This window comes from Ranitomeya imitator, chromosome 6, assembly GCF_032444005.1.
Source record: "Ranitomeya imitator isolate aRanImi1 chromosome 6, aRanImi1.pri, whole genome shotgun sequence".
NCBI lineage: Eukaryota > Metazoa > Chordata > Amphibia > Anura > Dendrobatidae > Ranitomeya > Ranitomeya imitator.
Genome location: NC_091287.1, coordinates 229,609,029 through 229,636,659, shown reverse-complemented (window position 1 = coordinate 229,636,659; position 27,631 = coordinate 229,609,029). Strand labels below are relative to the sequence as shown.

The 27,631-nt window shown below is 42.5% G+C and overlaps 1 pseudogene; it reads left to right on the top strand.

Annotated features, from left to right (window-relative positions):
- The first annotated feature begins 2,072 nt into the window (after window positions 1–2,072).
- LOC138642269 (potassium channel subfamily K member 5-like) lies at window positions 2,073–27,453 on the top strand (annotated as a pseudogene).
- Window positions 27,454–27,631: the final 178 nt, after the last annotated feature.

Sequence of the window (27,631 nt, the reverse complement as noted above, 5' to 3'; positions counted from 1 at the left end):
CAAATCAATGTAAATATGGTTTATTTTGAAATGTAATCACAGCAGCAGAAAATGCTGACTTGTCTGTGATTATCTTTTACATGGGAGGTTAGACAACTGAATGCGCACTACAAGTCAATACTTTGCATGTCACATTAAGAAAAACAATGAGTTCTCTTTTATTCATTACAGAGGAGGCAAGCAAATGTACGGGGGCTGTATGAAATTAGAATTTGGAAACCAAGCTGGGAATGTTCTTTGGTGTGGAAAATAGAGTTCTATACAACTTGGAAATAGACCTTATCCAAACAGCGAGAGCCGTGTTTAACTATATCTTCAAATTGAAAATCTTCTAATTTGTCGTTAAAATTGTTTAATTTACTCTGCATTTAAATGAAGATATTCATCATAGCAATAATTAGCATTGAAGAAAGTGCAAACAATTCATATAATATAATATCAATAATATGTATTTAAAAAGTTAAATAAATCTTAATATCACAAAAAGAATTGCCAGTGTTTTATTCCATATAAAAAAACTAAGTATATACATGAAAACTAACATTTATATATTTATAAGAGTTGCAGTAATTTAAAAAAATTGAATATTGAATGTACAAGGGTATTGAAATGTCACTTTTTTTGTCATTTCATTGGATCATCTTTTTGTAAGACCTCATACACATAGCCAAATTATGCCTCAATCTTGTACCTAGTCAACATAGTGCAATTTTCATTGCGTAGCTTCAAAAATGAAGATTTATGAAGGGGAAGTGAGTAGTTGTCCACATTGATTGCAGGCTCATTAATGGCTGTTGGTGTTGAGGCAATTCATGATAAGCAGTTCCAGCCTCATTGATTACAGGTAAAGGTCTGATTTGGGCATGGTGTTTCAATAATGCCATTGTTCTTATGACATCTTTTGTTTTTAAGGATAGCCAGGTGTGCAATTTCAAAGGTGGAGATGGCCTTTTGGACAGTATCCCTCTTCATAGCTAGCTCCACCCTTCTTCTCACTGCTAAGCCAATCAGGTTCTTCCTCTACTACTCCTCCTCTTCTGTGGTGCAGAGAGGAGGAATGTCTGGTGGGAGTTTGAGTCCAAGGTAGTGCAGCAAGAGAAGTATTAATGTCTGCTGCTGTGAATGTCTGTGTAATCCCATCAGCAGCAGTAGTTTCTGTGCGCATAGATAACACTGCAGGTGCAACAGAGGTTTGCAAGATTCTAGTTTTTAGCTATTTCCAGAGTGCTTCTGAAAAGAGTCTGTGAAACCACTCTCCATATGGAGCAAGGAGTGCTCTCCTTACCTTAGAAAGCGTGGTCGTTCAGGATGCTGTCAAATGATGCTGATGATGCTGTTATTACCAGGTCAATAGATTACTAATATCCTGGATTGCCTACATGCAGGACTGGGACTGTGACCCCGAGTGGGCATCTTTCACCTGCCATTTTACCCATTACCTTTCACTTAAGGGCTTGGTATGTGTTGTACAAAATGCAGAGCCAGTGTCAGTCAGGGTCAAGGGTGTGTCTACAGGTGCCACTTGGTATTCTCAGAGTGGTGAAAAAAAGATAAATTCAGCTCACCCTTTAGATGAATTTCCTTATGAGTCCAGGAAATCTTGAGCATGGATTCGCACCTTTGCCAGACACCTAGAGATGCACATGTGGAAAAAAAGGAATCCAGCTCCAAGAGATAAAATCACTTAACTTTAATAGTATTCATTTAAAATAGAAATGGGCTATAAGACATACAAAAACCGGATATACCGGAAGGAGAGTGCCTGTATAATCTATACGTGTTTCGAACACACAAGTGCTCTTAGTCTCAGTCTCAGTCTGGGACTAAGAGCACTTGTGTGTTCGAAATGCATACAGTTTGTAAGTGATTTTTTCTCTTGGAGCTGGATTCCTTTTTTCCACATGTGCATTCTCAGAGTGGTGACTAAACCCGTGGCGGTTACACACTCATGACTGAAACCAGAATGCTGCTGTGGGGAATAAAGTTAATTTTCTCCCAGCAGTATTCAGCTAAATAAGGGCTCCAGGCAGGTAATTACACTATTAACCTGAAGCGTGAGTGCATCAGCCATCATGGTAGACAGGGGGCCCCTCCTAACTGCTTCATCATCTTCTACCTGTCCATAGGGGCAGCGATTTTCCAAGTCTTGGAGGAGTCCAACTGGAAGCAGGTGACCAAGGAGTTTGATGAGAGCAAGATGAAGATATTAGACAAGAACACCTGCCTTACCCTTAAAGACCTGGATGAGATCATGGAGACTTGTTCCAATGCTGGTGGTCAAGGTGTGTCCATCACCGAGAACACGACCTTCAACAACTGGAACTGAGCGAATGCCATGCTTTTTTCAGCCACAGTCACTACAATCAGTTATATCGCTCCAAAGAAGTCCGCCAGGTGGCTCTTCTGTATATTCTATGGATTATTTGGGGTGCCTCTGTGCCTGGCCTTGATTAGCGTTTTGGGGAAGTTCTTTGCCGGACGAGTGAAAATATTGAGCCAGTTTTTCACCAAAAAGGAGTTACTCTGAGAAAAGCTCAGATCATCTGCACACCCATCTTCTTCTTATGGGGTGTCGTAGTCCACCTCGTCATACTTCCGTTAATCTTCATGAAGACAGAAGGGTGGAGCTACATCAAGGGTCTTTACTTCTTTTTCATCATCACCACCTATGACTTTGGAGACTACCTAGCAGATGTGAATCCAAAGGTGACATACGGTGCCCTCTACAGATATTTTGTGGAGATCTAGATTTACCTTGGCAAGGACTGGTTGTCATTGTTTGTGAACTGGAAGGACAGCATGTCCGTGGAGGTCCACAAAGCTATTAAAAAGAGACGTAAAAAAAGAAAACAAATGACCCACAAGGAAAAAGGGACAAGTAAATGCCAATGGGAATTCGAAGGATGCAAACATTTTAAGTTTCCTGTGTAGAAAAGAGGAAACTTATAATTACATACATACTGTAGTAACATACCGTAGTTATTAAGGTTGAAGGAAGACTTTAAGTCCATCTAGTTCAACCCATAGCCTAACCTAACATGCCCTAACATGTTGACCCAGAGGAAGGCAAAAAAAAAACATATGGCAAAGAGTAAGCTTCACATTGGGGAAAAAAATACCTTCCCGCTCCACATATGGCAATCAGACTAGTTCCTTGGATCAACACCCTATCAAGGAATCTAGTAGATATAACCTGTAACATTATACTTTTCAAGAAAGGCATCCAGTCCCCTCTTAAATTTTAGTAATGAATAACTCATTACACCATATGGCAGTGAGTTCTATAGTCTCACTGCTCTTACAGTAAAGAATCCGCGTCGGTTATTATGCTTAAATCTTCTTTCCTCCAGACATAGAGGATGCCCCCTTGTCTCTGTCTCAGGTCTATGATTAAAAAGATCATCAAAAAGGTCTTTGTACTGTCCCCTCATATATTTATACATTAAAATAAGATCACCCCTTAGCCTTCGTTTTTCCAAACTAAATAGCCCAAAGTGTAATAACCTATCTTGGTATTGCAGACCCCCCAGTCCTATAATAACCTTGGTCGCTCTTCTCTGCACCTGCTCTAGTTCAGCAATGTCTTTCTTATACACCGGAGACCAGAACTGTGCACAGTATTTTAAGTGTGGTGGAACTAGTGACTTGTATAGAGGTAAAATTATGTTCTCCTCATGAGGATCTATGCTTCCTTTAATGCATCCCATTATTTTATTTGCCTTTGTAGCAGCTGCCTGACACTGGCCACTAAATGTGAGTTTGTCATCCACCCATACTCCCAGGTCTTTTTTCATTGATGGTTTGGCCCAGAGTTTTAGAGTTAAGCACATAGTTATACATCTTATTACTTCTACCCAAGTGCATGACCTTACATTTATCCCCATTAAAGCTCATTTGCCATTTATCAGCCCAAGCTTCTAGTTTACATAAATCGTCCTGTAATATAAAATTGTCCTCCTTTGTATTGATTACCCTGCAGAGTTTAGTGTCATCTGGAAATATTGAAATTCTGCTCTGCATGTACCCTACAAGGTCATTAATAAATATGTTAAAAAGAAGAGGGCCCAAAACTGACCGCTGTGGTACCCCACTGCTAACCGTGACCTAGTCTGAGTGTGCTCCATAATTAACCATCCTTTGTTTCCTATCCCTGAGCCAGCTCTTAACCCACTTACACATATTTTCCCCTATCCCCATCATTCTCATTTTAAGCATTAACCTTTTGTGTGGCACCGTATCAAAAGCTTTTGAAAAGTCCATATACAGTACGTCCACTGGGTTCCCTTGGTCCAGTCCTGAACTTACCTCTTCATAGAAATTGATCAGGTTTGTCTGACAGGAATGGTTCCTAGTAAACCCAAGTTGATATTGGGTCATTAGGTTATTCCTCTTCAGATACTCCAGCATAGCATCCCTTAGAATGCCCTCTAGGATTTTACCCACAGTAGAGGTTTAGCTTACTGGCCTATAATTTCCGAGTTCAGTTTTTGTCCACTTTTTGAATATTGGCACCACATTTGCTATACGCCAGTCCTGTGGAACAGACCCTGTTATTATGGAGTCTTTAAAGATTAAAAATAATGGTCTATCAATGAATGTACTTAATTCTGGCGGTACTCGGGGGTAGATACCATCCGGGCCCGGAGATTTGTCAATTTTAGTGATTTTTAGACACCGCTGTACTTCCTGCTAAGTTAAGCAGGTGACATTTAAAGGAGAATTTTTGTTATCACTGATCATATTTTCTGCCATGGAATTTTCTTTTGTAAATACTGATGTAAAAAAGTCATTCAGCATCTTGGCTTTTTCTTCATCCTCATCCACCATTTCACCCAGATTATTTTTAAGGGGGCCAACACTATCATTTTTTAGGTTCTTACTATTTGCATAGTTAAAGAATATTTTGGGATTATTTTTACTCTCTCTGGCAATGAGTCTCTCTGTCTCAATCATTGCTGCCTTCATTTACTTTTTACAGAATTTATTTAATTTTCTGTATTCATTTAATGCCTCATCACTACCTACTTCCTTTAATTCTCTAAATGCTTTTTTGTCACTTATTGCGGCCCTTACAGCTCATATTGGTTAGCTTAGCCGTATTGGTTTCCTCCTATTTCTAGTATGTTTATTCCCATACAGTATATATTGTGCACAAGTCCTATCCAGGATGCTAATAAACGTCTCCCATTTTCTTTGTGTATTTTTATGTCTCAGGATATCGTCCCAGTTAATTGCAACAAGATCATCTCTCATCCGCTGGAAATTTGCGCTCATGAAGTTTAGTGTCCTTGTAACCCCTCTACTACACATCTTATTAAAGAATACATGAAAATGTATTATTTTGTGATCACTATTCCCCAAGTGACCCCCAATCCTTATATTTGCTATACGGTCTGGCCTGTTGGTTAATATTAGGTCTAGCAGTGCCCCCCTTCTTGTTGGGTCCTGAACCAGTTGTGAAAGGTAATTGTCTCTCATAGTTGTCAAAAACCGATTACCTTTGCTGGAACTGCAGGTTTCTGTTCCCCAATCTATTTCAGGGTAGTTGAAGTCCCCCATAATAATGACTTCTCCTTGAGTCGCAGCTTCATCTACTTGCTGTACGAGGATATTCTCCATTGCTTCCATTATTTTTGGTGACTTATAACAAACCCCTATCAGTAATTTATTATTTTTTCCCCTCCCCTAATCTCCGCCCACAGGGACTCTACATTTTCATTAGATTCACCTATATTATCACGCCGGATGGGTTTTAAGGATGATTTTACATATAGACACACCCCTCCCCAACACTTATCCATTCGGTCATTTCTGAACAGACTATAGCCCTGCAAGTTAACAGCCCAGTCATGGCTCTCATCCAGCCATGTTTCAGATATCCCCACCATGTCATAATTATGCTCCAACAACATTAATTCTAATTTGTCCATTTTGTTGGCGAGGCTTCAGGCATTAGTATGCATGCACTTTATGTATCTCTGTGCACCTCTATTCTTTCTTAACTTATTATTTGTTCTAACCCCACCCCCCATGCCACCGCCACCCCCAACTTCCTTATTTGTGCCCAGGTATCTATGTGCACTATCTTCCCCTCCTATAAAAAGAACACCCTCCCCCAATCCCTAGTTTAAACACTCCTCCAACCTTCTAGCCATTCTATCCCCCAGCACAGCTGCACCTTCCCCATTGAGGTGCAGCCCGTTCCTAGCATAGAACCTGCAGCCAACTGAGTAGTCGCCCCAGTTCTGCAGGAACCCAAACCCCTCCTTCCTACACCAATTCTTGAGCCACTTATTAACCTCCCTAATCTCCTGTTGCCTCTCTGACATGGCACATGGTACAGGCAGTATTTTCAAAATACCACGTTGGAGGTCCTTGCTTTCAGCTTTGCAGCCTGATTCGCTGAAATCGTTTTTAAGGACCTTCCACCTACCTCTAACTTTGTCATTTGTGCCAATGTGCACCATGACCACTGGGTCCTCACCAGCCCCTCCCAGTAATCTGTCAACCCGATCAGCGATGTGTCGGACTCGAGCGCCAGGTAGGCAGCACACCATTCGACGATCCCTGAATCCCTGAATAAACAGATGACAGAAAGACTGGTGGTGACAGAATTTTAAATGGGGATCTTCCTGGTGACGTGTCGAATAAAGGCAAGGATATGATGATGGTCTACATAACCCACAATTTGCATATAAGCGAACACAAAATTTGGCCCATGTATTGGTACCCAATCGTCTCCTACCGATGGAGAATAATTGGCTAAAAAAGCCTCTCCTCAGGGTAACTAGACAGGGTAATTACAAATGTGGGAACTGTAATTTTTGCCTGCTTCATGCTATAGAAAATCCTTTACATATTGGTCCTATCCAACATAGAGTCCGAGATTTTATCTCATGTAAAAGTAAATTTGTTGTCTATATTCTATGTTGTCCGTGTTTATTCTATTATATAGGAAAAACTATCTGACCCATGACTACGAGATTTCAGAAACATTATAATTCTATAACCTCCAGTAAGGGGTAATTAAGATTGATAAAACACATACCGGATAAACACAATGCACACCCTGAATTATTAAGATTCGCTGGTCTAGAAATAGTTAAATATCCCCCGCAAAGAGGTAACCACAACTAAATACTATTTCAACATGAAATTAGATGGATAATAAAAACAAATGCCCAGGGTCCAATAGGACTAAACAACAGATTAGATATGTCAGTCTTTTTATAATAATGATATATATTACGATATAATTGTAATGTGATTATGTTTTTATTGTGTAGTTTTGTATGTTTTGCTAAATTTTAAATGTTTTTGAAAGCATATGATTGTCGATACTCCCTATAAAGAAAATTACATACTTTTTAATCACACACCTGGACCCATTGAAGCGCAGTCGGCGCGAAACGGCCGTTTTCCATTTCAGTCACCCTGCACCCTCGACTCCACCTGCTGCCTCAGGTTAATGTCCTTAACCCATGGATGGTAAAATAAAGGACTTTGATTATAACACCACTGGGGTGAGTGCCACATTTTTCTTTCTACTAAGCATGGAAGTTCTATTATCTCTATTTTGTAATGTGTCTTGTTTACCTTACTTTTCTGTCCCATGCCTCATGAAGTGGGGGAGGGGACAGATCAGCGTTTTAACAGGAACATAATAAGGTCGGAGACTCGGGCCTCTCTACCTTCAACAATACCCTTGGGACAGGGATAGCTAGGGACCACCCTTCCTTACCGAAGACTGTCACAGTGTGACACCTGGTTGGATTATTTGGTGTATATTTTAAGAGATAGGAAACTACAAGTAGGTGTCCATAATTTTGCTGTTTATTGTCATATTAGCCCAACTCGGCAGTTACAATTGTTTAACCTTGCCCTCACGATATGTCTGAGAGCATTCTCTCACAATAATACCATTTGTGAATTAGCAATTGGTGGACAAAGATGTTAAATACAGTTTACTTCCCCCTAGACCACGATAGTATATCGTCAGTCAGATCAAATGATCCTTACTTGATACATTTGACCCAACAAATCAACATTTTGGTTAAAAGTATCTGCTTTGATCAAATTTAGACTAATGTCCATTTTAAGAATTGCTCATTTCTTCTACAATTCAGTGAGGTGGTCTGACCTCATGGAACAGATTGATATTGTCCTCTATTGAAATCTAGTTACCCACAGATACCAATCTAACAGAACATTTACCTCTGTTTACTTTATCTCTTTTATGACCTGTTAACAATGCTTTTATTGATTTGAAATGTTACACAGTAACTTATCACATTATGTTCATGATCATGTATGATCAATAATGCAGAAATGCAGAAAAATATAACTCTATGTAATTGCTTACCATTCCCTAGGTTGAGCTCCATTCTCCCATTTTATGCCAGTACACAAACCATTTTCAAATCAATGGAAATACAAAAACACAGGCAGAGGACGGCACTAGAGTATATAAAATCACACAGATTCTTCTGGACTTGGACTTTGCAATTTCTGATAAACAGGTGTCACGTTAGCTTTGGGTTTCTGGTGCTCTGCATCAATAGCATATAGCTGCATAATCCACACGGCAAAAGAGGAAAAATATATGCGGCACTCACCCGTTTTAAGCTGTATAATTGTGCTCTTTATTGGAAAGAAAATGTGCATACATCCATTAGGACATTAGGGTGCGGTGATGGAGTCTGGACGACGGCCGTTTCGCACTGAATGTGGACCCGTTGAAGCACATTCAGTGCAAAACGGCCGTCGTCCAGACTCCATCACCGCACCCTCCTGTACACCTGATGTCCTAATGGATGTATGCACATTTTCTTTCCAATAAAGAGCACGATTATACAGCTTAAAACGGGCGAGTGCCGCATAAATCAATGGAAATGTTTAAAGCAAAGAGACAGCAGTGCCAGAGAGGATTCAGGGCCAAGCAGTGCCCTTTAGTTGAAAAGGTTCTTATGATTTTAGACACTTAATGTTAAATTTAAACAGTGATAAGATGTGTTATTGTTAATATATTGCATAGGTTAACATTTTAGGCTTTAATACTTTTATCTGGCCTCCATTTTATAAGCACATAAGAACATTGCATTTATTATTGATATAATCTGACTGGGAATTGAGTAAGGGGATTCTCAATTTTTCATTTGATCATCAGGTCTCATTAAGGACCTTAATTCTTTCTGTGACCAGGGAAAACCTTCAAATATTGTGAACATCTTAATGGAATACTCAGGTCAGTTGCTCAGGTATGATGCACCAGCTGCTGAAAAAAATATGATGCATTGTCTTCTAGAATATATTATGCTGATATACTTTAATATTTAATACATGCTTTTCTAAGAATAAAGCTTACCCACAAGAGTGATAGCACAAAGTAGTCCTGTAAAAGTGTTTTTTTTTTTCATGGGTTTTGAGAGCATCAATTCTTAGATGATATAATGAAAAGTGATCATCTCTGTATGCTCTGTTCAACTATTACATATTTAAAGGAGTATTCTCATCTTGTAAAGTGATGGCATTGACTAGGATATGTCTTGAATTGATGATCGATGGAGGTTAGAAAGCGACCCTAAAGGCCCCTTCACATTAAGCGACGCTGCAGCGATACCGACAACGATCCGGATCGCTGCAGCGTCGCTGTTTGGTCGCTGGAGAGCTGTCACACAGACCGCTCTCCAGCGACCAACGATGCCGGTAACCAGGGTAAACATCGGGTAACTAAGCGCAGGGCCGCGCTTAGTAACCCGATGTTTACCCTGGATACCATGCTAAAAGTTAAAAAAAACAAACACTAGATACTTACCTACCGCTGTCTGTCCTCCAGCGCTGCGCTCTGCTTCTCTGCTCTCCTCCTGTACTGTCTGTGAGCCGGAAAGCAGAGCGGTGACGTCACCGCTCTGCTTTCCGGCTCACAGACAGTACAGGAGGAGTGCAGAGCGCAGCGCTGGAGGACAGACAGCGTTAGGTAAGTATCTAGTGTTTGTTTTTTTTTACTTTTAGCATGGTAACCAGGGTAAACATCGGGTTACTAAGCGCGGCCCTGCGCTTAGTTACCCGATGTTTACCCTGGTTACCAGTGAAGACATCGCTGGATCGGTGTCACACACGCCGATCCAGCGATGTCTCCAGGGAGTCCAGCGACGAAATAAAGTTCTGGACTTTATTCAGCGACCAACGATCTCCCAGCAGGGGCCTGATCGTTGGTCGCTGTCACACAGAACGATTTCATTAACGATATCGTTGCTACGTCACAAATAGCAATGATATCGTTAACAATATCGTTATGTGTGAAGGTACCTTAAGAATGACTTGGCGACAGTACTAGTTTAGTGCAGCATCCTTTCACAATTTTCTCTATGTATTGGCACCCAGGCCACCTGCCGTAGAGAGTACCATTACAAGACCCCATAAAGGAGGCTGGAATCACCAGTGATCTGGTAATCGGTGCAACATAGATTACTGAATAATAAATCTTTGAGAAAATTATAACATTTAGCTTTATTAAGGTGTTCCCTTACTTACTTAGCGGGTAGTTTGCTAACACCTTAAAAAACTAAAGGAAGCAAATATATACCTCATGATGGCAAACAGATCTGAGTTCTGAGGGAATTAAAAGCCTTGACAGACAGATCATTGTTTCTAAAGGTACCGTCACATTTAGCGACGCTGCAGCGATATGGACAACGAGCCGATGACTGCAGCATCACTGTTTAGGTCGCTAGGAGACGTCAAACACCGGCAACAGCTGAACGATGAAGGAGCGATCCAGTCACGTACTTATCGTTCTCGCTGGTTGTTAGCTCCATGGAAAACCATTGCAGGTATCGTTGCTTTTGCTGTCAAACATGACGAATCACGCCGACCTGATGACCAAATAAAGTTCCAGACTTTCAGCTATGACCAGCGATGTCACAGCGGGATCCAGATCGCTGCTGCGTGTCAAACACAACAAGATCGCTATCCAGGACGCTGCAACGTGACGGATCGCTGTCGTTCTCATTGGTAAGTTGCTTAATGTGACGGTACCTTAAGGCTAGGATTACATTGCGTTAACAGCAGCCTGTTCAACACATGCGTTAATGGGCTGCTGTTAACGCAAGTGTCAACATTCCATCGCGCTAGCAGAGATAGAGCTAGCAGATGCTTTATCTGCTAAGTAAATAAGGCAGCACACTGCAGCGCTAGAACATGCAAACTTGAAACATGAAATTTGAACTGCATTACTCCTACACTTGCCTTACCTCGCTGAGAATAAACGTCTCCATCTGAATGGGTAAATGTGAAACCTCTTCCTAGACTAAAATTCTCTCTCTCTATGGAGGGGTATTGGACCTCCTGTAATTAAAACACCTGTGGCTAGGAGGCGGAGTGCACGATCAGAAGGCTAAAGAATACATTTCAAACACCTTACCGGCATAACCAAACATAGACTAAGTGTGAACAGGTGCTGAACCTAGAGTCGCCGACTCGTATATAGTTAAGTAAATAAGGCAGCACACTGCAGCGCTAGAACATGCAAACTTGAAACACGAAATTTGAACTGCATTACTGCACTAGAAATATGAAAAATGAGGGCGTTTAGCGCATAAAAATGGCCAATTTTATGTGTACCTGGTAGCCCCTTTACGGCATCTCTCTTATACCAGGTCCTACACTTGCCTTACCTCGCTGAGAATAAACGTCTCCATCTGAATGGGTACACGCGAAACCTCTTCCTAGACTAAAATTCTCTCTCTCTATGGAGGGGTATTGGACCTGCTGTAATTAAAACACCTTTGGCTAGGAGGCAGAGTGCACGATCAGAAGGCTAAAGAATACATTTCAAAAACCTGACCGGCACATCCAAACATAGACTAAGTGTGAACAGGTGCTGAACCTAGAGTCGCCAACTCGTATATAGTTAATAAGGCAGCACACTGCAGCGCTAGAACATGCAAACTTGAAACACGAAATTTGAACTGCATTACTGCACTAGAAATATGAAAAATGAAAGCGTTTAGCGCATAAAAATGGCCAATTTTATGTGTACCTGGTAGCCCCTTTACGGCATCTCTCTTATACCAGGTCCTACACTTGCCTTACCTCGCTGAGAATAAACGTCTCCATCTGAATGGGTACATCTGAAACCTCTTCCTAGACTAAAATTCTCTCTCTCTATGGAGGGGTGTTGGACCTGCTGTAATTAAAACACCTGTGGCTAGGAGGCGGAGTGCACGATCTGAAGGCTAAAGAATACATTTCAAAAACCTGACCGGCACATCCAAACATAGACTAAGTGTGAAAAGGTGCTGAACCTAGAGTCGCTAACTCGTATATAGTTAAGTAAATAAGGCAGCACACTGCAGCGCTAGAACATGCAAACTTGAAACACGAAATTTGAACTGCATTACTGCACTAGAAATATGAAAAATGAGAGTGTTTAGCGCATAAAAATGGCCAATTTTATGTGTACCTGGTAGCCCCTTTACGGCATCTCTCTTATACCAGGTCCTACACTTGCCTTACCTCGCTGAGAATAAACGTCTCCATCTGAATGGGTACATGCAAAACCTCTTCCTAGACTAAAATTCTCTCTCTCTATGGAGGGGTATTGGACCTGCTGTAATTAAAACACCTGTAGCTAGGAGGCGGAGTGCACGATCAGAAGGCTAAAGAATACATTTCAAAAACCTGACCAGCACATCCAAACATAGACTAAGTGTGAACAGGTGCTGAACCTAGAGTCGCCGACTCGTATATAGTTAAGTAAATAAGGCAGCACACTGCAACGCTAGAACATGCAAACTTGAAACACGAAATTTGAACTGCATTACTGCACTAGAAATATGAAAAATGAGAGTGTTTAGCGCGTAAAAATGGCCAATTTTATGTGTACCTGGTAGCCCCTTTACGGCATCTCTCTTATACCAGGTCCTACACTTGCCTTACCTAGCTGAGAATAAACGTCTCCATCTGAATGGGTACATGCAAAACCTCTTCCTAGACTAAAATTCTCTCTCTCTATGGAGGGGTATTGGACCTGCTGTAATTAAAACACCTGTAGCTAGGAGGCGGAGTGCACGATCAGAAGGCTAAAGAATACATTTCAAAAACCTGACCGGCACATCCAAACATAGACTAAGTGTGAACAGGTGCTGAACCTAGAGTCGCCGACTCGTATATAGTTAAGTAAATAAGGCAGCACACTGCAACGCTAGAACATGCAAACTTGAAACACGAAATTTGAACTGCATTAGTGCACTAGAAATATGAAAAATGAGAGCGTTTAGCGCGTAAAAATGGCCAATTTTATGTGTACCTGGTAGCCCCTTTACGGCATCTCTCTTATACCAGGTCCTACACTTGCCTTACCTCGCTGAGAATAAACGTCTCCATCTGAATGCTTTATCTGCGCTAGCAGTGACGGACCCGGAAATGGTGCAGCCAGCATCCCAGGGTCCGTCATTCAATGATTACACATCGCTACTGCATGCCCATTTTAGGCGTGCGCTAGCGATGCATCCAACATAGGGCATAATGGCGGCATTAACAGACTGCGTTAATCTGATTGATGATTTTCAGGTTTTTCAGTCTAGGATAGAAAGTCATACATTATTTATAGCTGTTTTCAAACACAGTGTGGATTATTCTCTGTTGCATGCATAGTATTAAAGGGGTGGTGTGAAGTGAAAGCACATTTTATTATAAATCCCTCTCTATTTGATGCCATAATTTAAACTCATTTTTAATATACTTGAATAAAGTAATTCTACAATTGGGTCCAAAGTCCATAACTTAAGATGCTGGAGACTCCAAATTACAATTCACACTAATCCTAAATAATGACCATTTGCCACCTTGGCATATATTATACATACCATACCATAACTACAAATTCCAACTGCTATTCTATTTTTATCCCAACTTCCTTTCAGATGAAACTTTGAGAATCTCAGTGCATAAGTGTATGCTCAATGAAGCGTCATTGGGGGACAGAGGCTGCGGTTACTACTGCAGCCCCTGCCCCACCTTGTAATCAGAGGCGTGCATATACTGGTTCTATCCCTGCAGGTAATGTCACTGGTATCTGCAGGCCAGGTATTGTAAAACCGCTTTGTTGCTTGCTAGTCACTGCTAATTTGAGCCAGCAACATGGCAAGCACTAGATTTGTACTTATCACACAGTGACTAGCCCTCCCCCTGATATGAGCATTACTGATAACACTGGTCAACGCAATTTTTCTGGCAAAAGGTTTTAAAACATATTTTAAGTCAACTTTGGCTGCTGATTACGAATATGAACTCCGTTTTTGGCTATCACATCAGGATTTCAAGATATTTTCAATTTTTGATGAAAATTACTCCTAATGTTTTATGATAAAAACACATGATTTTCGGTACTACATTTTGTATATTTTTAATCAAGGAATAACAAAGATTACAAAGTCTATGTACAGCAAATCAAATATACTTACAGAATTAAAATACAAAATATAAAAACACATATATATATGGCACACAGATGAATGACAAATGGCAGTTATTTGAACTTTTTTTCTTGGCTGATCTGTGATGTACAGCTTATGGGTTGTCTCTCATCAAGCTCCAGCAATAGTCAGCCATCATATGTGAGTCTCACCGGCCTTGATACCGTTCTTCCATTGTTTTAACCCCTTAAAGTCACGGCCCTTTTTCGTCTTTGCGTTTTCATTTTTCCCTTCCCAGAGCCATAACTTTTTTATTTTTCCGTCAAAATGGTCATGTGAGGGCTTATTTTTTGCGGGACGAGTTGTACTTTTGAACGATACCATTGGTTTTACCATGTCTTTTACTAGAAAACGGGAAAAAAATTCCAAGTCCGGTGAAATTGCAAAAAAAGTGCAATCCCACACTTGTTTTTTGTTTGTCTTTTTTGCTAGGTTCATTAAATGCTAAAACCAACTAGCCATTGTGATTCTCTAGCCCATTACAAGTTCATAGACATCTAACATGTCTAGGTTATTTTTTATCCAAGTGGAGAAAAAAAATTCAAAACTTTGCTTAAAAAAAAAAAAGTGCCATTTTCCGATACCCGAAACGTCTCCATTTTTCATGATCTGGGGTCGGGTGAGGGCTTATTTTTTGTGTGCCGAGCTACCGTTTTTAATGATACCATTTTGGTGCAGATACGTTCTTTTGACCGCCCGTTATTGCATTTTAATGCAATGTCACGGCGATCAAAAAAACTTAATTCTGGCGTTTCGGATTTTTTTCTCACTACGCTGTTAGCGATCAGGTTCATGCTTTTTTTTATTGATAGATCGGGCGATTCTGAATGCGGCGATACCAAATATGTGTAGGTTTTTTTTTAATTGTTTTATTTAGGATGGGGCAAAAGGGGGGTGATTTAAACTTTTATATTTTTATATTTTTTTCATATTTTTAAAAACTTTTTTTTTTACTTGTGCCATGCTTCAATAGTTTCCATGGGAGGCTAGAAGCTGGCATAGCCTGATCGGCTCTGCTACATAGCAGCGATCATCAGATCGTTGCTATGTAGCTGAAATGCAGGTGTGCTATGAGCGCCGACCACAGGGGGGCGCTCACAGCAGGCCAGCATCAGTAACCATAGAGGTCTCAAGGACCTCTATGGTTACCTTCCTGATGCATCGCCGACCCCCAATCATGTGACAGGGGTCGGCGATGACATCATTTCCGGCCGCCCGCCCGGAAGCGCCTGTAAAATGCTGCTGTCTGCTTTTGACAGCGGCATTTAACAGGTTAATAGCGGCGGGTACTATTGCGCGCACATGTCAGCTGTACAAAACAGCTGACATGTCGCGACTTTGATGTGGGCTCACCGCTGGAGCCCACATCAAAGGGGGTGACATGGCATGCGCAGTAATAGTACGGCGCATGTCGTGAAAGGGTTAATGTCCTGATGAAAACGCTCCCCTTGTTCCTCGCTCACATTCCCAAAGTTCTCTGGAAAAAAGTCCAAATGGCTGTATAAATAGTGAATCTTGATACTCATTCTACATCCAAGATTTCGCAGACTCATTAGTAGCTCTTCCACAATCTCTTCATAGTTGTCTGCTTTCTTATTCCCTAGAAACTTCTGCACCACATTACAAAATGCATTCCAAGCTCTTTCTTCTGTCTCATTCATTGATGTGATAAAATTTGGGTCTCTCTTAAGTGTTCTTATTTGAGGTCCGTCAAATATTCCAGGCTTTTTCTTCTCTTCACTAAGACCAGGAAAAGTTGAACATATATAGTTAAAGCATTCTCCACTGTGATTGAGAGCTTTGACGAACTGCTTCATCAATCCATGTTTTATGTGTAAGGGAGGAAAGACAATGTCCTTCCTATCCACTAGAGGATCATGGATGACATTCTTATTGCCAGATGCCAAACTCTGTCGCCGGGCACATCGCTTGTCTTCAGGGGCGGGTGGGCGTGCCTCTCCTTCCTGCGGGGATATCAGTGCCGCATGCGCCGATCTGGGAAGGCGCACAAATGCGGAACTACATCTACCGGCATGCACTTCACTCAGTGTAGGCGTGATGATTTTCTTGGCGTTAATTAAACATCATTGGTTGACTGAGGTTTAAAAGGAGCATGTTTGGAGCATGATGCCACTCCCCCTGACGAAGGCACGCTGCCGAAACGCGCGTAGGGGAAGTGGCACCATCTCCTGAGCCCTGGTAAGACCTATTTTATTCCTGTGATGGTAATTGCTAGTGCAGCGGGATTTTTTTGGCTGCTTAGCTATGTCTCATGCAGGGTAACGCTGACACGCCAATATGGCTTTATTTATCTTGCTCTCAGCAATCTTAGTATTCAGTGTCATTACGTTCTCTTATGCAATGGTAATATATATATAGCAATATACCATGCTATGTGTGGGTTACTGGGTCTTGCCTGACCATCTGCTCAGTTATGGTGCCACTTTTGTTTTCTTGGCTCATTAACCAAAACACCTTTTGTGGGTACTTTTTTAGATATTTGTATATTTTGTTTCAATAAAGATTGTTATATTTTTGTTCTAAATACGCTTCAGTCTCTATATGTTCCTATCTATTTAGCGTGGAACAGGTGCCTACTATTAACTGGTTTGGATATATAAAAAAAGTGATTACAGTTGGCTGTTTTGCATATACTTATCTTTACAAAGTATCCTTCCATTTTATAGGGGTATTGTTTGATTTTCAATCAGTTTTCACCCAATGCTCTGCTGTAGCTCTACTGTCCCAGTAGCACAGAAAACAAGGATGTTATCATAACAAATGGGAATTATGCATGTTCAAAGAAAACAAAGATATTCTCACATTTATTGGGAGACTAAATGAAAACTAAATTTACCTTAGTGAACTGTATAAACCGGCACTTTTCATACACTACTTATGTTTCGCATGGAATTCATGAAAATGGGCTATATGCCTGTAGCGCACAAACGTGATGTGATAGAGAAATTATAAGATCAGATTTAAATTCAGCAACCTCAAATTAGTCTAAACTGTTCTTAAAGTCTATGCCAGAAATTTTTTTTTCTGCAGACCAGTGTAATGCTTCGTTTCAGGGAGGTGACAGGGGCTGTGACAGTGACAGCAGCCTCTGCCCCCAGATGACGCTTCGTTTGAGTATCCCAGCATGCACTAGGATTTTCAAACAAAGCATTATCAGAAGGAAAGTAGAGAAATTATATAATAGCAGTTAGTGTAGTTAGGGAAGATAAGGACATTTTTAATGCAATATATTAGAAAGTAGTTTAAATTATGGCACTAAATAGATAAGGATTTACAATTAAATTTACTTTGACTTCAGACCACCCCTTTATCACATACTTCAACAATGCATTTTCTGTTTTATGTCAAATATGTTGTCCATGAGGTCAGTCGTTGTGCCTACATAGCCTCTACTGGCAGTGTGGATGGAGCCTAATAGGATTTTATGACACTTAGGTGGACATGCACACAACTGGGCATTTATTTCCATGCACAGGCTTTCTTACGGCTTTTTAAAATGATAGTTGAAATCAGGTATTAATTGATTTTTTTTATTTTTACATATATAGTAACATTAATTTACATCATGTTCCATTATTCTTTTCACAAATTAAAAAACTAGAACGTAATTATACAAAGAATTTTCACTGGTCATTTGTGTACTTAAGACATTAGAGATACCTGTAGACAAACAACTGATATGTGAAAGAAATACACATCCGGATGATGAAAGGGTTGGAAACTGTTCTTGTAGTTCTTAGGGTTTCTACATGAAATGATTCTGACAGTCTGCCTTGATGTGACACTTCATGTGCTTGATCTGTATACATATAAGATGGTCAATGTCCATCAGTTTGAAAATAGTACTTCAAATAAAATTTCCTTATAAAAATGTTTTCCATCCCCACTTTTTTTGAGAGTTTTATTTTTTGTATGTCTTTTCAGAACAATCCATGTATCTATGGCAAGGTTCTAAATACCCACTGTGTTTCTGTTTTATATCTGTCTAAGTTTAACTTAAACATTTTATTTCCAAGACATTGAATAGCCGGTGCCAAAAACGCCAAATTATTTAAGTGTTCTGTCCCCACATGAGGCGAATGAAGGTGTCGAAGACTAATAAGAGTTGTGAGAGAGATAATCGTACCTTCGTATTTCCTCGATATGAGGCAGACAGGACCAATGCTGCTCAGCGTCCAGAGAGATGATGCACTCCAGGGATTTTGTAATCCAGACTTGTTTATTTTGTAGATCTGGACATACAGCGTATAACTGTTAATACAGAACTTCTCCAGAAATGCAGGGTAGACAGGGTACAGTAAGATGTAGCACCAAATGTGTCTGCAAGTGTGAGCAGCATGAGAGAGTGGTCGAAAGACTGATGCCTTCCTAAGCCCAGTACAAAAGCACGTCCTCTCACAACAGAAAGTAAACTGGAAATGGCTGCCAGAGGAAGAGAAGATTTGACCCCTGAACCGGATGTAAGACATGCCCACAACAAATACATGAAAAACAAGCTGCCATACAGAAAAAGGCCATTGGGTGGCAGCAGAGTAAAATATAACAACATACATGGAAACTGAGGAATATACATGGAACAGCACACTCCCCGTCTGAAATTCCGTAAGGGATTTCACTATATCAATGTCCTTAAAAAGTCCAACAACCTAGAAAGTGAAACCAAACATGCATGTAATGCAATAATAACTTTAAACAAGACATTAAGTCAGTTCTTGAGATAATCCAATGGAAAACCCATCTTCGGATCAGAGAAGCCGCACTAGGCCAAACTATCTCTGACCCACTGTAATCCAATGGGTAAAGTACTAGTGCAGTGTTCTGTTGGTAGTTTATTCTACCGGAATGTCCTCGATAGTATTTTTTGGCAGACGTGCCAACCATGACAGTCTTTGTCTCCATGTGGCTTGTGATAAGATCTCGCAATGTGGACTAACCTTGCAATAGTCTTGACGAGTTTCATCCAATTGGAGAAGCGTTCAAAGCGCTGACAACCGAGGGTGGAGGTTCGTTTAGCGTTCGTGGCCAGAGCACTGACCTCGGAGCGGACTTCTGGATCATCGTCCGGATCCTGGATGCTGAAGACTTCCTGAACACATTCACTTCCCTTCTGTTCCAGCAGAAACTTTGGACCTAAAAGCCAAGAAGAGTTAGCAAAGGAATTTATAGACATAGGTCTAGTGGCATGGTCGGCTGGATTAAGTTCAGATGGGATATAGTGCCACTGTTCAGGTTTGGAAGACCTTCTTATTCTCTCAGTGCGGTTACTGACGTACACGTAGAAGCGCCTTGTTTGGTTGTAGATGTAACCTAAGACAACTTTACTGTCACTGTAGTATTGTACGTCATCTATGTGAGTGTCCAGCTCATGCTGAATAAAGTCTGCGAGTTCTACTGCAAGCACAGTCCCACAGAGTTCCAGCCTGGGAATAGTGTGGTCAGGCTTGGGAGCCAACTTAGCTTTGCCGAAAACGAACCCAACATGATCTTGATTGTCAGATCCCGTTACCTTCAGGTAGACAACAGCTGCAATGGCCTCCGTGGATGCATCCGAGAACACATGGAGTTCCGTCCTAGTGCTAGCAGCAAGTGAGATTCCAGCGTATCATCTCGTTATATGGATTTTATCCAAGGCACACAAAGACTGCTTCCAGGTTTCCCATTTTGGTTCCTTATCAGGAGGTAGAGGGGTATCCCAGTCCTTGACAGTTTCGGACAGCTGTCTCAGAAGGGATTTACCTTGTATGGTAATTGGTGCTACGAATCCCAGTGGGTCATACAGGCTATTTACCACTGACAGGACACCACGTTTAGTGAATGGTTTGTCTGCACAGTTGATTTGGAATCCGAAGGTGTCGGCTGACAGGTTCCACCTCAGGCCTAAGCTTCTCTGCACAGGCGGACGGTCTGGTCCCAGGTCTATGTCCTTGAATCCAGGTGCGTGGTCGCTTGACTCAAAGGCTCTCATGACAGCCGGGCTGTTTGAAGCAATTTTGTGCAGTCTAAGCTTAGCTCGGTACAGCATATGTTGGGTCCTTTTGAGTAGGTCGATTGCAGCTTCTTCTGTAGGTAGAGATTTTAGTCCATCATCTACGTAGAAGTCTTTCTCTACAAAGTCTCTGGCGTCTGTTCCATACTCGGACTCTCCTTCTTGTGCGGTTCTCCGCAGGCCATATGTTGCCACAGCGGGTGAAGGGCTGTTCCCGAATACGTGCACCCGCATGCGATACTCCACCATCTCTTTGCTGGGGTCATTGTCCTTGTACCACAGGAACCTGAGGAAATTCCTGTGGTCCTCTTGGACTATGAAACAGTGGAACATCTGTTCAATGTCGGCGGTGATGGCAATGGGCTCTTTCCTGAACCTCATCAACACTCCTACTAAGTTGTTTGTCAGATTAGGACCTGTGAGGAGGACATCATTGAGAGATACGCCTTGATGTTTGGCGCTTGAATCAAAGACAACTCTAATTTGTTTAGGTTTCTTCGGGTGATATACTCCAAATGAGGGTAGGTACCAGCACTCCTCGTTTTCCTTTAAGGGAGACGCTGGCTCCGCATGGTTGTTATGGAATATTTTGCCCATAAAGGTGACAATGTGTTCTTTCATCTCCGGTTTATTGCTTAGCGTGCGCTGGAGAGAGTTAAATCTGGACAAGGCTTGTTCACGATTGTTCGGGAGCCTTACCCTGGTAGCTCGGAAGGGTAAAGGGAAAACCCAGTGATTGGTTTCGTCCTTAAGGAACTCATTGTCCATTATCCTGACAAATTCCTTGTCTTCCATAGATGGGGCTACTTTGTTGTCATCCTTAGTGGTATGAAACACCAATTTTCCCAAGTCGTCTGCATAGGGAGAAGGGATAACATCAGGCAGCTGTACAGAATCTGGAAGCTTTTCCTTCACCTCATAGTGATGAGGACATGGTTTGCAGAAGGTAGTGCGCCCGTCTCGGCATACGTACGTCTTAAAGGAATGGACTCCTGTTTGGTCCAAGCATACATTTCCTATGACTACCCACCCCAAGTCAAGTCTCTGGGCGTAGGGGGCGTAGTCAGGACCATTACACTGTTGGCGGACCTTATGTATCCTCAAATTGTCTCTGCCGAGCAGAAGTAGGATTTCAGCATCTATGTCCAAAGGTGGGATAACGCTGGCTAGGTGCCTTAAGTGTGGTTGGTGGAAAGCAGCTTCCGGGGTAGGGATCTCATCCCTTTGGTCTGGTATTTGATCGCATTCAATTAGCGTAGGTAGGGGTATTTCTACGTCTTCATTGACAGGAGAAGCGATGAAACCTTGTGCTCTTCTGCCGCTAGTCTCTATGCGCCCCGAGCAAGTATTCAGAGTGTAGGGCGTTGCTGGTCCCTTGATTCTAAAGGCTTCAAAGAACTTAGGTCCAGCTAGGGATCGATTGCTCTGATCGTCAATGATGGCATACATTTTTACAGCCTTCTCTGGTTGCCCTTCTGGGTAGACTCTGATTAGGCATATCCTGGCACAGCATTTAGCACTTTGATTCTCCCCACATACCTCTGAGCATGAGCAGGACACAGCTGTGGTGGACTTGGCGTGATTCTGTGGCTCCCCGCCATGGTTTGTAGCGGGACCAGAGGTAACTGCGACTGCTGGATCGCTGGTGGCTGAGCCTGGGTGCAAGGCTGATGGGTGTCTGTCGCTATGACACTCTTCACACTTAGTGGCAGATTTACAGTCCTTGGCCATGTGTTCTGATGAAGCGCAGCACTTGAAACATACCCCAAGTTCGTTGAGGATTTTCTTGCGCTCCTGCATGGTTTTGGACCTGAAGCCTCTACATTTGTTCAGTGAGTGTGGTTTTTTGTGAATGGGACACTCACGATTGAAAGACTTATCCCTCGACGGAATAGTGTACTGCTTGTCGGCAGGTACTGCAGGTGATGGCAGGTTAGTCTTTCTGACGCTTACACTGTTCCTTGAGTCCTTGCGTCTATGTGCGACGCTTTCATACCTTGATGAAGGTGTTGCTGGAGCTGCAGTGTTAGACTCCAGGAAGTCGAGGCTAGGGTCGTTCCTCATTTGGGCTTGTTCGTCAATGAACTTGCAGAACTGAATGAACGGAGGAAAGGTGATGTCATGTGACCTTTTATACCTGAGACGCACACTGCCCACTTCTCTTGCAGACTGTGTGGCAGCTTTGAGATGATCGGGTTCACCCCGTGGGCAGTGTCCAGGTAGCACAGTCCAGACAGACGAGGGTCTCTTTTAGCAAGTTCCAGCTCCATAAGCAGGTCACTTAAATCCAGAAGCTTGTGGGCTTCCTTAAGGTTGATCCTTGGAACGTTCTGCAGTCTCTTGAATAGGGACTTTTCTATGGCTTCAGCGTTGCCGTAGGTTCTTTCGAGTCTCTGCCAGGCAGCAGCGAGACCTGCTTCAGCTTGCCCCACATAGACGGTCCTAAGACTCTTGATACGGTTTGTGGATTCAGGACCCAACCATTTTACCATGAGGTCGAGCTCCTGCTTCACGGATAGGTTGAGATCAGCAATGGCGGCCTTGAAGGTTGCTTTCCAGGCTCTGTAGTTCTCTGCACGGTCGTCGAATTTTGAGAGGCTAGTGCTGATTAGCTCCCTGCTCACCATGAACCTGGCAAACTCGGACATGTCTGATCCTTCACTCCTTGTTACCATATTAGCTTGTGGTGCCCCTCGGGCGTATAAGCTGTGTGGCGTGGAAGGGTGAATTGTTCCCGGGTAGAATGATGTCGCTGCAGGGTTGAGCTGTGGTTTAACCTCTAGAGATTCCGATGACTGCTGCTTGAACTGTGGAGGCGGGCTGGAGTGTGCCTTGTGGTCGTCTTGCGATGATGATTGCTCCTGAGGGGGTACATCACGGCGTTGGTCTTGGGTCTCTGTAGGGGCTGTGGGCGATAGTGGCACCATAGGTTGGGCTGACTTGGACGTTTCCGCAATGTTGGGTTGAACGTCACTGGAGAAGATGTGCGCTGCAGGTATCTGTTTCTGCACGTAGTCTCTGGTACGAACAGCTGGGTTGTCTTCTTCCTGTGGTGGCAGGCAAATCGGGTCGAGGTTTTGCTTCAATGCTTGCTCGAGTATTTTTACTTCGGCTAATGCAATTTCTTCCTCCATTTCTGTTTGAAGAATCCTTGCTTGAGCCTCTGCTTCTGTTTGAAGAATCTTTGCTCGAGCCTCTGCTTCTGCTCTCTTCGCTTCTGCTTCTGTTTGAAGAATCTTTGCTCGAGCCTCTGCTTCTGCTCTCTTCGCTTCTGCTTCTGTTTGAAGAATCTTTGCTCGAGCCTCTGCTTCTGCTTTCTTTTCGGTGTATGAACGTCTTAGTTTGGACCGCTCTGCATTTAAACGGGCCTCTAGGATTCTGTCGCTGAGGGCTGAAGTTCTTGAGCAGGATGATTTGTATGACCGAGCAGAGTGTTTAGACGAGGCTGACCTGTGCGATCTAGTTTCTTGCAGATGGGTGATACGAAGCTCCGCTTTATCTTTGGCGTCTTGCACGGCGGCGTCCCTTTCTCTGTCTGTGGAATCTGCCTTGCTTAACTCTGATAGGGCTTCGTCGATTTTAGATTCTTTTAGGAAGGCAGCATACTTTGTGGACAGTCTCTTGTATCTGCCGTGGGCCACGTCTAGCTGTCTTATAGTGTCCTGTAAACCCGCTGCATCATTTTTATGGCGCTGGACGCTTGACATAAGGGAGGCGACTCGTTCCCATAGGTCGTCCAAGTTGTCATTGAACTCATCCCTTGTGGAACAGTAATTCTCGAGGACCTTTAATGTTGGCTTGATGGAACGTACTGGTCGTGCATCTGGGTCTGCTGTGGAAGCGGGCTCTGCTTCCTGGTCTTCATAATGGACAGTATCAGGTTGTATTTGCTCTGTTTCAGCATTGGGGAACTGTGGAAGGTCCTTTTCGGCCATTTTGATTTAAGGTGCGCTGTCCCTTTAAGAAACTGAACCTTTGAATTGGGGGCTGGAAATTGCGGTGCAGCTTAGTTGCGACCCCCTGATAAGATTCCCAAGGTGTTGTTGGAGAATTGTGGGGTTCTGCGGTCCGACGATCTGCAGCAGTGTGGTATAATACACAGAGAGTCTTTATGTACAATGCAGTCTGAGGTGATGCTGCAGGAGATTTCTTAGCAGAGCAGGGCTGCAGTATGTGAGCGGGCAGAGAGCGGGCACATGAATAGTGATATAAGGGTGATTCTGGCCGGGCTTCAAGGCAGTCTTTCGACTGTTCTGTCCCCACATGAGGCGAATGAAGGTGTCGCAGACTAATAAGAGTTGTGAGAGAGATAATCGTACCTTCGTATTTCCTCGATATGAGGCAGACAGGACCAATGCTGCTCAGCGTCCAGAGAGATGATGCACTCCAGGGATTGTGTAATCCAGACTTGTTTATTTTGTAGATCTGGACATACAGCGTATAACTGGTAATACAGAACTTCTCCAGAAATGCAGGGTAGACAGGGTACAGTAAGATGTAGCACCAAGTGTGTCTGCAAGTGTCAGCAGCATGAGAGAGTGGTCGAAAGACTGATGCCTTCCTAAGCCCAGTTCAAAAGCATGTCCTCTCACAACAGAAAGTAAACTGGAAATGGCTGCCAGAGGAAGAGAAGATTTGACCCCTGAACCGGATGTAAGACATGCCCACAAGAAATACATGAAAAACAAGCTGCCATACAGAAAAAGGCCATTGGGTGGCAGCAGAGTAAAATATAACAACATACATGGAAACTGAGGAATATACATGGAACAGCACATTAAGACCTTCCTAATATCCGCCATAAACTACCGGACACATGCTACCCAATGATGAAGCTGACTCACAAGCAGAGAGTAGCGGTTGTCAGTTATATATTATTATTAACCCTAGATGCCACTATCATCTAGAGGGTTATTGAGGAGGAGTGCTCCCTTTTTAGCCCATAGACATCAGCAGGGTGCCAGAGATTGGCATTTCTACCCTATGCCATGAAATATTATGGGGTTGAATCAGGAACAGTGGTTTATAAGATCCTGACATTGGCAGAGTCTATCAGATCTAATATCAGTGCAAAATTCCCAAGTTTAAGGCCGGGTTCACATTAGTGTATCTGTGTGCAGCGTATGCCTGCATACAATTCCGCATGCGTCTTGCGTACCTATCTTTAACATTGTGTACACAGTGACATGCAGTTTGGGAGTGGATCCATTCACATGCGTCGTTTCACCGCGCCCGCCGAATGCAACATGTTGCATTTTTTGCTGCGTCAAATATATGCAGGCATGCACATGCGGATAGGTGCATCAAAACAGCGCATTACTGTCTATGAGAACGCATTGGTATGCAAGAACATGCATACGCATGCGTTCGATGCGCTTGCGTATTTAGGACTGCTCATGTCCAGGAAATGTTTTCACCACCTCCAAATTCCCAGCTATATAAAATGGTGTGTGGACACTGGAAGTTCAGCACTCTCAAGAGTCTGAATGCAATCTGAAGACTCTGTATGTAAGTATAGAAGCTTTGAAAATGTCTGTCTGTCTCTGCAGTCTTTACTTTGTACTTATGTTTTGTTTTTTTTGGATTTCTCCTGTCCAGTGGTGTGGCACTGGCCCTGATTTCTCCTGTCTGGTGGTGTGGTACTGGTCCTTGCAGCTGCTACGTGATGTAAGTATGGGTGTCTGTACTTTTCAATTACGATGTTGCTCGACCCAGTCTCACACTCTGCCCAGTCTCACACTCTTCATCATTTTGTGTCTTATGTTTTGCTTTCTGTTCCTTGTAGACTGTGTGGTGCTCCTGTCACGGATTTCTCCTGTCCGGTGGTGTGGTACTGGCCCTGATTTCTCCTGTCCGGTGGTGTGGTACTGGCCCTGATTTCTCCTGTCCGGTGGTGTGGTACTTGCCCTGATTTCTCCTGTCCGGTGGTGTGGTATTGGCCCTTGCAGCTGCTACGTAATATAAGTATTAGTGTCTGTACTTTTCAATTATTATGTTGCTTGGCCCAGTCTCACACTTTGTGTCTTATGTTTTGCTTCTTTTTCCTTGTAGACTGTGCAGTGCTGCTGTCCTGGTGTTGTGCTGCTGTCCTGGTGTTGTGCTGCTATCCCGGTGCTGTGCTGCTGTCCTGGTGCTGTGTTGCTGTCCTGGTTCTGTGCTGCTTGACTTCTGTGCTGTTGGACTACTGCCTGTAATGTAAGTATTGGCGTCCATTGTGTTTTTAATTTTGGCTTTTTTTTATTTTATTTTTTATTTGGCTACATTGTTGCTGGCTCTTTTACAACTTCAATTTTTCTTATCTGTTCTTTTTTGTAGTGTTTCACTTGACTGCTGCCTGCTATTCCAACATGTCCTCCAGTGAAGATTCTGCTTCCAAGAGTGGACATGACACTGATTACGTAATCACATCCGATAAACTGATTATATATTGACTGTCAATACTTCATGTGGTAAATCATGTATTTTCTTTACAGGAACCTTCCAGTGCGGAAGAGCAGAAGCAGTCGAGTGGAAATTAATCTTCCCAGGGTCGTTGGGCTCAAGTTCCTGAGGAGGAAAGACGGCGTGTAAGTAGTCTTTTCATTATCAGAGTTGTAAATGAATTTGTTTTCTGTTTTGTATTTTTAAAACTATATGACTTATATATATATTTTTTATTTCATCTATAGGTTCCACAACGTGAGGAAGGCAAACCCAAGATTGACAATGACAAACTCATTCCTCTTGTGCAAGAGTGAGTAGTGTTGTGGGACACCAGTGATCGCCAGCATTGTGATTTATTCCCTGACTCTGGGAAGAAGTGGCCAGCTTGCTGTTGGCTGATTGGGACCATACCACCCCACAAGACAAAAGGGATTTTTGTAAGTATTGCAATGTACTATGTTGCGTCTATTTTCCTGTAAATGTAGGGGCCTTTTTTTACAATTGAAATTTTCTTTTTTCTTCCCACTTCACAGTGAAGAAAGTTAAAGTTCGTTGGTGTTTGATGAAGGATCACTTCAACAACTATATAAGAGAAGAGAATCGGGTTCAAAGTGGTGCTGTTCCAAAGCTCAAAAATATAAATACCATTGTATGCTGTTTTCTCTGAGGCCTGCAGTTGCTCAGCGAACATGATTATCTTTTGTGTTGTCTTACTATTACATAA